The sequence below is a fragment of the Marmota flaviventris genome, chromosome 7 (genome assembly GCF_047511675.1).
Source record: "Marmota flaviventris isolate mMarFla1 chromosome 7, mMarFla1.hap1, whole genome shotgun sequence".
Taxonomy (NCBI): Eukaryota; Metazoa; Chordata; class Mammalia; order Rodentia; family Sciuridae; genus Marmota; species Marmota flaviventris.
Genome location: NC_092504.1, coordinates 73,515,345 through 73,528,439, shown reverse-complemented (window position 1 = coordinate 73,528,439; position 13,095 = coordinate 73,515,345). Strand labels below are relative to the sequence as shown.

Genomic DNA, 13,095 nt, shown 5'->3' with positions numbered 1-13,095 from the left:
CTCTTGGTGGGCATGGCTACCAGCATAGTTCTGCAGCTAGTCAGGTACATGGTTTCCAATTGCCCCACCCCCAGATGTAATAACTCAAAACTTTCTCAAAATTTTTTTGGGGGCATGGCTATCAACATGGAACTGCAACTGTACAGAGTTGGGGGGCATGGCTATCAACATGGAACTGCAACTGTACAACTTCAACTCAAGAGAGACTAAGAGCAGGGAGGCTCCAGGAAGATGCCCAAGCCCTCTCACACTGGTTACCTGAGGGCAGAGACACAAGCTTGGAATAGACAATGTGACCTACTGGAAGAAAAGAAAACAGAATTCTAAGAGTTTTTTTTTTTTCTCTCTTCTCATCCATTCTCCTCTACCCTTCCCCCACTGGTTCCTACAACCCCAACATATGTGAAACCAAGTAATTTGCATGAAATAGGACTTTCAGAACTGAATCACCAGAATGATATATTATAGAGGAATTGCATAATCCACCCCTTTTTTTCTTATTTTCTTTCTCCCTCTCTTTTTTCTCTTTCTTTCTTTTCTTTTTAATTTTCTTACACCCTCTCTCCCATTTTCAACGTCCTAACTTTTACTATTTTTACTTCAGGTAATTTTCTAAATACATATAGGTGTTTGATTTTATGCATTCTTCCCTAACCTATCTCCCCTAAACTATCTCCTGTCTATTCACTAGAGTTTTCCTCCAAAGTTGCTAAGATAGATTAACTCCATACCCTCACACCTTTCCCCTTTAACATAATGTCCTACGCCTGACCTTCAGTTCTCTGTACACCATCAGAAATGGTATGGCTTTTATGAAACTAATGACTATATTTTAAATAATGATTGAATCCAACATCTCTAGGCATAGTGACTAACTATAAATGTATTGATAATGAAAACTTGTTCATAGATGATGGATTGTTGATATTGGGAACTGTTAACATTGTCTTTCCCCACAAAGGAGAGATTTTGGAACTATACAAGTGCAATATAAATCTATAGGGGAAAAACAATAACACAACAGACTCACAGAGCTGGAAAGAAACATGAGCAGCATGAAAAGACAAGGAAAGAAAGGACCACAAACAATGCAAGACAATACAACATTAAAAGAGGTAACATCTACAGCAGAAAGAAAGTTAGATAAAGATTTCAGGATATTCATGGTTCAGATGTTCTGGAGTCTCAGGAAAGACATTAGACAACAAATGCAGACAATGAAATATCACTTCAACAATGAATTACATAAACAAATCCAGGAAGCAAAAGATCACCTCTACAGGAAGATAGATGTTATACAAAAAAAAAGTCCTAGAAATGAAAGAAATGATAAACCAAATTAAAATTAAAAACTCAAATGAGAGTATCATCAACAGAGTAGAACACTTAGAACAAAGAACATCAATGAAGACAAAGTATGTCATCTCGAAAAGAATGTATACATCACAGCGAGACTGATAAGAAGCAACAAGCAGAACATTCAAGATATATGGATAGAATAAAGAGACCAAATTTAAGAGTTATAGGGATAGAGGAAGGTATTGAGGTCCAAACCAAAGGAATGGACAATCTATTCAATGAAATAATATTAGAAAACTTTCTAGAAATGAAGAAAGAAACAGAAATCCAAATCCTAGAAGCCTACAGGACACTGAATGTGTAAAATTATAAAAGATTCAAACCAAGACACATTACAATTAAAATGCCCAACATACAGAACAAGGAGAAAAATTTAAAAGCCACAAGAGAAAGGAAGCAGATTACATAGAGGGGGAAACCAACTAGGTTAATGGCTTATCTTTTCACACAGATCCTGAAAGCTAGAAGATCCTGGAACAACATATTTCAAAGGCTGAAAGATAAAGGGTTTTACCCAAGAATCTTGTATCCAGCAAAATTAGGCTTCAGATATGAAGATGAAATAAAAACCTTCCATGATAAACGAAAGTAAAAAGAATTTGCAAATAGAAAACCAGTGCTTCAAAACATCCTTGGCAAAACATTTCTTGAAGAAGAAATGAAAAATAACAATAAAAACCAACAGTGGGTGGGTAGAACACTAAAGGAAAAAAAAAACTAATTAAAGAGGAAAATCAAGTCAAGTTAAATAACAACAACAACAACAACAAAAAAAAAAAAAAAAAAAACCCACAAATATGGCTGGAAATACAAACCATATCTCATAGTAATCCTAAATGTTAATGGCTTAAACTCACCATTCAAAAGACATAGGCTACTAGACTGGGTTAAAAAATATCCAAAAATATGCTGCCTATAGGAGACTCATTTGATAGGAAAAGACATACACAGACTGAAGGTGAAAGTTTGGGAAAAATCATACCACTCACATGGACCTTGTAAGCAAGCAGGGGAATTCATACTCATATCAAATAAAGTAGACTTCAAGCCAAAGTTAATCAAAAGGGATAAATGAGGACACTACATATGGCTCAAGGAAACCATACAACAACAAGACATAACAATTATTAATATATATGCCCCAAACAATGGTGCAGTTATGTTCATCAAACAAACACTTCCCAAGTTCAAGAGTCAAATAGTCTGCAACACAAAAATCATGGGTGACTTTAACACACCTCTCTCACCACTAGATAGATCTTCCAAACACAAGTTGAATAAAGAAAATATAGAACTCAATAACACAATTAATAACTTAGACTTAATTAACATATATAGAAAATATCATCCAACATCAAGCAGATACACTTTTTTCTCAGCAGCACATGGAACCTTTTCAAAAATAGACCATATATTGTGCCACAGGGCAACTCTTAGCAAATAAAAATGAGAAGAAATACTACCATGAATTTTATCTGATCATAATGGAATTAAAATGGAAGTCAACAATAAAATAAGGAAGAAAAATTCCTACATCACATGGAGAATGAACAATATGCTACTCAATGAAGAATGGGTTACAGAAGACATCAAGGAGGAAATTAAAAAATTCTTTGAGGTAAATGAGAACACAGACACAACACATCGAAATCTATGGGACACTATGAAAGCAGTACTAAGAGGAAAATTTATTGCATGGAGTTCATTCCTTAAAAGAGTAAAAGCCAACAAATAAATGACCTCACACTACATCTCAAAGCCCTAGAAAAAGAAGAACAAACAAGCAGCAAAAGCAGTAGAAGGCAAGAAATAATTAAAATCAGAGCTGAAATCAAAACAAAAGAAACAATCAAAAAAATTGACAAAACTAAAAGTTGGTTCTTTGAAAAAATAAATAAGATTGACAGACCCTTAGCTATGCTAGCAAAGAAAAGAAGATAGAGAACCCAAATTACTAGCAAATGTGATGAAAAAGGCAATATCACAACAGACACTACAAAAATACAGAAGATAATTAGAAATTATTTTTAAACCTTATACTTTAATAAATTAGAATATAGTGAAGGCATCGATAAATTCCTAAAGTCATATGACCTCCCCAGATTGAGTCAGGAGGATATACACAACTTAAACAGACCAATATCAAGTGAGGAAATAGAAAAAGCCATCAAAATATTACAAAACAAGAAAAGCCCAGAACTGAACAGATATACAGCCAAGTTTTACAAGATCTTTAAAAAAGAACTAATACCAATTTTCTACAATCTATTTCAGGAAATAGAAAAAGAGGTAGTACTTCCAAATTCATTCTACAAGGTCAATATCACCCTGATTCTAAAACCAGACAAAGACACTTCAAAGAAAGAAAACTTCAGACTAACATCTCTAATGAATACACATGCAAAAATCCTCAATAAAATTCTGGCAAATCGGATACAAAAACATATCAAAAATATCATGCACCATGATCAAGTGGGATTCATCCCCAGGATGCAAGGTTGGTTCAACATACGGAAATCAATAAATGTAATTCATCACATCAATAGACTTAAAGTTAAGAACCATATAATCATCTTGATAGATGCAGAAAAAGCATTTGACAAAATACAGCACCACTTTATGTTCAAAACTCTAGAAAAACTAGGGATAACAGGAACTTATCTCAACATTGTAAAGGCTATCTATGCTAAGCCTCAGGCCAACGTCATTCTAAACTGAGAAAAACTGAAGGCATTCCCTCTAAGATCTGGAACAAGACAAGGATGCCCTCTCTCACCACTTCTATTCAACATAGTTCTTGAAATACTGGCCAGAACAATTAGACAGACAAAAGAAATTAAAGGAATAACTGTAGGAAAGAAGAACTTAAAGTAGCACTATTTGCTGACGATATGATTCTATACATAGAAGACCCAAAAAATTCCATCAGGAAACTTCTAGAACTAGTAAATGAACTCAGCAAAGTGGCAGGATATAAAATCAACACCCATAAATCAAAGGCATTTCTGTATATCAGTGAAAAATCCTCTGAAAAGGAAATGAGGAAAACTACCCCATTCACAATATCTCAAAAAATAAATATCTCAATAAAACATCTCAATAAAATACTTGGGAATCAACTTAACAAAAAAGGTGAAAGATCTATACAATAAAACTATAGAACCCTAAAGAGAGAAACAGAAGAAGACCTTAGAATATAGAAAGATCTACCTTGTTCATGGATAGGCAGAATTAATATTATTAAAATGAACGTACTAGCAAAAGCACTATAAAGGTTCAATCCAATTCCGATCAAAATCCTGATGGCATTCCTCATAGAAATAGAAAAACAATCATGAAATTCATTTGGAAAATAAGAGACCCTGAATAGGTAAAGCAATTCTAAGCAGAAAGAGTGAAATAGGTGGTATCGCTATACCAGACCTTAAACTATACTGCAGACAATAGTAACAAAAACAGCATGGTACTGGTACCACAAAAGCTGGTAGACCAATGGTACAGAATACAGGACACAGAGACTAACCCACAAAATTACAACTATCTTATATTGGACAAAGGTGCCAAAAGTATGCACTGGAGAAAGGATAGCATCTTTAACAAATGGTGCTAGGAAAACTAGAAATCCATATGCAACAAAATGAGATTGAATCCCTATCTCTCACCATGCACAAAAGTTAACTCAAAATGGATCAAGGATCTAGGAATTAAACCAGAGACTCTGCATGTAATAGAAAAAAAAAAGTAGGCCCTAATCTTCATCACGTGGGGCTAGGCCCCAACTTCCTTAATAAGATGCCTATAGCACAAGAATTAAAACCAAGAATCAACAAATGGTATGGATTCAAACTAAAAAGTTTTTTTCTCAACAAAAAAAATAATCTGTGAGGTGAACAGGGAGCCTACATCCTGGGAACAAATTTTACCCCTCACACATCAAACAGAGCTCTAATCTCTAGGGTATATAAAAAGCTCAAAAAGATACACCCAAAAAAAAAATCCAATCAGCAAATGAGCCAGGTACCTGAACAGACACTTCTCAGAAGACGATATACAATCAATCAACAAATATATGAAAAAATGCTCATCATCTTTAGCAATCAGAGAAATGCAAATCAAAACTACTGTAAGATACCATCTCACTCCAGTAAGAATGGCAGTCATTATGAAGACAAACAACAACAAGTGTTGGTGAGGTTGCAGGGTTAAAGGTACACTCATACACTACTGGTGGGATTGCAAATTAGTGCAGCCATTATGAAAAGCAGTATGGAGATTCCTTAGAAAGCTGGGAATGGAACTACCAATTGACCCAGTTATTCCCCTTTTTGGACTATACCAAAAGGACCTAAAAACAGCATACCACAGGGACACAGCCACGTCAATGTTTATAGCAGCACAATTCACAATAGCTAAACTGTGGAGCCAATCTAGGTGTCCTTCAGTGGATGAATGGATTAAAAAATGTGGCATTTATACATAATAGATTATTACTCAGCACAAAAAAAGAATAAGATCATGACATATGCAGAGAAATGGATGGCATTAGAGAAGATTATAATGAGTGAAGTTAGCCAATCCCCCCAAAATAAATGTCAAATGTTTTTTCTGATATAAGGAGGATGACTCAAAGTGGATTAGGGAGGGAGAGCATGGGAGGAAGATTACTTCTAGACAGGGAATAGGGGTAGGAGGGAAAGGGAGAGAGAAGGGGAATAACAAGGGTGGTGGAAGGAGACAGTCATCATTATACAAAATACATGTATGAAGATGTGAAAAAACTACACCAAAAGAGATTTCAATTGATTTCTCAAGCTAGACCCTAAAAGCTAGAAGTACTTGGTATAATGTATAAACTTCTGAAAGAAAATGGATGTCAACCAAGAATTTCTACACCCAGCATAATTAGGCTTCAAAATTGAAAGAAAAAAAAAACATTTCATAAAAAAGAAAACCAAAATAATTCATAACTAATAAGCATGCACTACAAGACATACACAATGAAAGTTTTCATGAAGAAGAAATGACGAATGAAAATGAAAAGCACCATAGGAATGAAGTGCTCAAGAAGAATAGTAAATTAAAGAGGAATCAAGTCTTCTTTAAACATTAGAAATAATTCAAATGTTTAGAAATATAAACCATCTCTAAATAACAGCATTGAAGGTAAATAGTCTAAAATCATCCATCAAAAGACATAGGATGGAAGACCAGAATAAAGAACAACATCCAACTGTATGTTGTCTGCAAAAGACTCACCTCACAGGCAAAGACATCCTTAGACTCAAGGTGAAAGGAGGGGAAAAGATATACCACTAAAGTAGGACTCATGAACAATCAAGTGTAACTACTGTCATATTAGATAAAGTACTTTTCAAGCCAAAATTAATCAGAAGAGAGAAAGAAAGGCACTTCATACTGCTAAAGGAAATCATATAACAACAAGATAATGACGGCAAAGATTAATGCCTCACCAACAGATCATCTATGTACATGAAACAAACCCTTATCAATATTAAGAATAAAATGGACCACAATACATTGATATCGTGTGACTTTAAATTTTCTCTCTCAACACTGGATAGATCAACTAAACCAAAACTAAGTAAATATTCTACAGAACAAAAAGTTAAATTAATTCATAGACCTAAGAGACATTTATAGAATACTTCATTCATCAATACCTAAATTCACTTTCCTCTCAATAGCACATGGAACATTTTCTGAAACAAACCATATTTTCAGTCAAAAAAAAAAAAAAAAAAAAAAAAAAAACAAAAAAAAACAAAAAACCTGCAAATATAGGAAAACAGAGATAATATCTTGAATTTTATCATAACATACAGGAATGAAATTGGAAATCATCAATAAGATTTTTAAAAGCACTGTACAGATTTAATGCAATTCCAATTAAAATCTCAATGGCATTCCTCATATAAATAGAAAAGGCAGTAATGAAATTCATCTGGAAAAATAAGAGACCCAGAATAGCTAAAGAAATACTGGCAGGAACAGTGAAGCCAGTGGCATCACTATACCAGACCTTAAACTATACTACAGAGCAATAGTAACAAAAACAGCATGGTATTGGCACCAAAACAGACTGGTAGACCAATGGTACAGAACATAGGACACAGAGACTAACCCACAAAACTACAATTATCTTATATTAGACAAAGGCACTCAAAACATGCATTGGAGAAAAGATAGCCTCTACAACAAATGGTGCTGGGAAAACTAGAAATCCATATGCAACAAAATGAAATTAAACCCCTATCTCTCACCATGCAAAAAACTTAACTCAAAGTGGATCAAGGACCTAGAAATTAAACCAGAGACTCTGCTCCTAATAGAAGAAAAAGTAGGTCCTAATTTCCATCATGTGGGATTAGGCCCCAACTTCCTTAATAAGACTCCTATAGTGCAAGAATTAAAACCAAGAATCAATAAATGAAATGGAATCAAACTAAAAAGTTTCTTCTCAGAAAAAGAAACAATCTATGAGGTGAACAGAGAGCCTACATCCTGGGAGCAAATATTTATCCCTCACACATCAGATAGAGCACTAAACTCTAGGGTATATAAAGAACTCAAAAAACTAAGCACCAAAAAACAAACCTAAATACCCCCATCAACAAATGGGCCAAGGACCTGAACAGACACTTCTCAGAAGAGGATATACAATCAATCCAGTCAACAAATATATGAAAAAATGTTCATCATCGTTAGCAATTTGAGAAATGCAAATTAAAACTACTCTAATATTTCATCTCACTCCAGTTAGAATGGCAGCTATTATGAAGACAAATAATAATAAGTGTTGGTGAGGATGTAGAGAAAAAAGGTACACTCATACATTGCTGGTGGGACTGCAAATTGGTGCAGCCAATATGAAAAGCAATATAGAGATTCCTTGGATAATTGCGAATTATCCATTTGACCCAGCTATGTTTATCCTTGGTCTATACCCAAAGGAGTTAAAAACTACATACTACAGGGACACAGCCACATCAATGTTTAGAGCAGCATAATTCACAATAGCTAAACTGTGGAACCAACCTAGATGCCCTTCTGTAGATGAATGGATAAAAAAATGTGGCATTTATACACAATGGAATATTACTCACCAATAAAAGAGAACAACATCATGGCATTTTCAGGTAAATGAATGGAGTTGGAGGAGATAATTTTGCTAAGTGAAGTTAGCCAATCCCAAAAAACTAAAAGCTGAATGTTTTTCTCATATAATGAGGCTTATTCACTCTGGGGTAGGGAGGGGAGCATGGGAGGAATAGACGAACTCTAGATAGGGCAGAGGGGTAGGAAAGAAAGGGAGGGGTGTGAGGGAAAGGGAGGGGGTTGGGGTTAGAAATGATGGTGGAATGTGATGAACATTATTATCCAAAGTACAAGTATAAAGACATGAATTGGTGTGAATATACTTTATATACAACCAGAGATATGAAAAATTGTGCTCTATATGTATAATATGAATTGTAAAGTATTCCAATGTCATATATAAATTTAAAAAAAATAATAATAAAAAATTAAAAAGTAAATGAAAATTTAAATTAAATAAAAGATAAAAAACAGAAATCACTCTAACACCAGCAGATTAAATAATACTCTTCTGAAGGTGAATGGATAGCAGAAGAAATAAGGGGAGAAATTAAAAAAAATAAAAATAAATGAGAATAGTGATAGAACATATCAAAATCTCTGGGACAGTATGAAGACAGCTCTAAGAGGGAAGTTTGTAACATTGAGCTAGTGCAACAAGTAAGTAATCTAACATTACATCTCAAGGCCCTAAGAAACAAGAACAAAGCAACACCAAAATCAATAAAAGACAGGAAATAATCACATCAGAACAGAAACCAATGAAATTAAGAATGAAAAAAAGATCCAAAGATCAATGAAAAAAGTGGGTTTTTTGAAAGATAAACAAAATAGATAAACTCTTAGCCAAACTAAATAAAAGAAAGAGATAAAAAAAACTTAAACAAAATTTAAGATGAAAAATGAACTATCACTACAAGAAATTAGAAAGACTATCTTATTCACAATAGCATAAAAAAACCCTTATAATAAATCTAACAAAGGAAGTGAAGCATCACCTACAATGAACACTAAAAAAAAAAAAAAAAAAAAAATTGAAGTAGACTTCAGAAGATGAAAAGACATCTCTTGTTCTTGGATAGACAGAATTAATGTTGTCAAAATGGCCACTCTACCTAAAGCACTGTACAGATTCACTGCTAGTGAGAAAAGCAGGAGGCATCACAATATTGAACCTCAAATTATACTACAGAACTATAGAAAGAAAAACAGCATGGTACTGGCATCAATGCAGATATGAAATCTAATGGAATGGAGTAGAAGACACAAAGTCCCATAAACACAGTTACCTCATACTAGAAAAAGATGCCAAAATCATGTTGAAAAAAAAGATAGCTTCTCAAACAAATAGTGCTGGGATGACTGGAAATCCATATGGAGTAGAATGACATTTAGGTTCTATCTCAGACTGCACAAAGCTCAACTTAAAGTGGATCAAAGACCTAGAAATTAGAAACGCTGCATCTGCTAGAAGACAATATTGGCCCAACACTCCAACATGATGGCACAGAAAACCACTTTCTTAACAAGATTCCTAAAACACAAGAAATATAATTAAAAACACCAATGAGTGGGATGGCATCAAACCTAATAATGCTGGCACAGTAAAGAAAAGAACTAAGTTTGAAGAGAAAGCTTCAGAATTGGAGAAAGTATTTCCTACCTGCTCCTCACAAAGGGCAGGAATTTCCAAAAATACAGTAACTCAAAAACTATAACACCAATTAAAAAAAATGAACCAACCAGAAAATGGGCAAAAGCATTAAACAGACACTTCTCAAATGAAGAAAGACAAACAGAAAACAAGTACATGAAAAAATGTTCAATATCAGTAGCACTTAGGGAAATATATATTAAATCTACATGGAGATTTCATCTCACTCTAGTCAGAAAGGTGACTTTCAAGAATACAAATAACAATAATTGTTGGTGAGAATGTGGGGGGAAAGGTATGCTCATACATTGTTGGTGGTATGAGACTGAAAATTTGTGCAAACACTATGGAGTATGGAGATTCCTCAAAAGCCTAAAATGAAACCACCATATAAACCAGCTATTCCACTCTTTGGTATATATCCAGGAAAATTTAAATCAGCATACTACAGTGATGCACAGCAGTGTTTATAGTAACAAAATTCACAACAGCCAAGCTAGATAAGCAAACTAAGTACCCATCAACAGAATAATAGATAAAAAAATGTGCTATATATACACAAAGAAGTATTGCTCAGCAATAAAAAAGAATGACATTGTGGCATTTGTCAGTAATGGAGGGAACTGCAGACTATCATACCAAGTGAAATAAGCCAATGCCAAAAAAAGGCAAAGTTTGAATGTTTTCTCTGATATGTGGAAGCTAATTCAAGCTAAGGGGAGACGGATTTTTAAAAAAATTTAAAAAAGAGTTGAGTGGAGAAAACAAAGGGAAATGAAGGGAAGGTAATAGGAATGAAATAAGAAAAGAGGGCGGAATGAATCTGACCAAACTTTCCTATGTACGTTTATAAATATACCAGAGTGGATCTTACCATCATATATATACACAAGGCACTAAGTTAAAAAAAAAAAAAAAAAAAAAAAAAAAAAAAAACTGTCAGTAAACAGAAGATCAGTAGAGGAGGAAAGGAAAAGGGGAAGCACAGGAATAAGCCGGAACAAATTATATTCCATGCTTTTATAATTACATCAAAATGAATCCCAGGGTTATATATAACTAAAAACAACCAATTTTAAAAAAAGGAATCCTTGGATTCTTTTGATTTATCACATCCACATGTAAACCTCAAAACAAAACAAAACAAAATGATGTAACAATGTTTCCTGGAGAAGGAAATGGAGAAAAGCAGCTAAAAGAGGAAAAAACAAAAACAAGAATAAAACTTAATGCAAAGAATCAAATGATCTGTGTCTTGAACAATGGGGGTGCGAGGATCATGGAAAAGGCTGGGTGAAAGGCTCTCTCCACATAGACCTACTCCATCTCCAGGACAAGACAGAGTTAAGATTGTTTCTTCACATAATTTTCCTCTTCTTAGTATGTAAATAATCACTTTTCTCATCACTACAGAAAACCACCAATTTTGACAACACAAATTTTGGGAAACTTCTGATTAAGGTCACATTGGCCACGTGGGAGCCCCTCCTTCATGGTTATGATTCTATCAGGTTTCTTACATTACCTTGGAATCTGCCACTTCCTCCAGATCTAATTCTTTAATGACCTTGTTGATCCTCTCAATTTTTTCCTGTTTTGACATAGTTGTTGGAAGCCGAAGAGCCGCTGAGAACCATATATTTTCTCTCACTGACAGGGTGTCCATCACAACATCATCCTGAAGGCAAATGTGATTTCCTTGAGAAACAGTTGGTCTTTTCTAAGACTATCAATTCAGTGTATGTAATTTAATATATGAAAATAACAAACCCAAAAGAAAGTTCTAGCTACTGTGAACATTCAACTCTAAGGATTTCAGTAACTCTACACACACAGCTTCAGAGCCCAAGGGAAGCATTTCCATTCCCTATTTTCATACCCAGGTGGAGCAAACAAAATTATGCCTTCTAGACACTTACAAACCTTTCAATGAGGAATTGCTAAAGTCATCCTTTAGGAGAAGAAGAGAGGTGAATGAAGGGCAAAAAGGACAACAATAGATCCTTTTGGAAATGATAGGAGAGCTAGAATTGATACCACTGCCTAAAAGTTAATATTCCAGGTTCTTTCTATCTCTCCTTTTGACTCCTCCCTCAATTTTTATAAATGTGGTGTAAATAAACTTGGTTCTGAGCATGTTCAATTGGAAGCACACTAAACTATAAGCCAAGGCTCTTGCCTTACAGGAACAGGGGAAACCTAAAAGGCAAAATCCCTAATACTTACCTGTACCACATAACCTGTATTATGTGGGAAATTGGAATCCTCAGGTACTCCATGTACCCAGACATATCCAGATAAACCACTTGGATCTTTCCTTGCAGCTAAGATATCTAACAACCTATAAAAGGACACATATATTGTGAGATTTTTCCTTCCTACAAAGGCTACAACTCTCACATACTCAGAATCCAAATTTTGTTCATGTTAAAAATGAACTAATCAAAAAATTCTATGGTTTAACATATGGTCTGTACACACACATACACACACACTCTCTCTACCTCTCTCTCTCTCTCTCTCTCTCTCTCTCTCTCTCTCTCTCACACAACACACACACACACAGAGAGAGAGAGAGAGAGAGAGAGAGAGAGAGAGAGAGAGAAATTCTTACCTTCCTTTTCATCATGTACTATACAAAATCCAACACATTAAAGCAAGAGATGATTGGCTTATCCAGTATAGAGTCCAAATGACCTTTACCTTAATAATCCCAACCCAGGTAGTAGGACCTTTTATCTCAGATGCATGTGCTCATTGAGAACTTCAGCTCTTTCTCTCCATTTTAATAGTATTCCCTTATCTTCCTTCCTCATTTGCTGATAACATGGCCAGCTGCTATGGCTTATCACCTTATCATGTTCTGTTACTCATACTGAATTTTAATAAAACTTTTCTGGTCCTAGGATTTAAACCACAAGCTAGTCTAAAAGCAAGTGATATACACTACTTAGGACCAGACCAGG

General features: G+C 34.5%; 1 protein-coding gene across 1 annotated transcript in view; it reads right to left on the bottom strand.

The window, feature by feature from the left end:
* Window positions 1-11,706, bottom strand: part of LOC139706426 (broad substrate specificity ATP-binding cassette transporter ABCG2-like) — a 45,670-nt gene extending 33,964 nt beyond the window's left edge. The window contains exon 1 of the mRNA XM_071614441.1: window positions 11,655-11,706. The gene's annotated coding sequence lies outside the window, so the exon portion shown is untranslated. The remainder of the gene's footprint in view (window positions 1-11,654) is intronic.
* Between the last annotated feature and the right edge of the window lie 1,389 nt (window positions 11,707-13,095).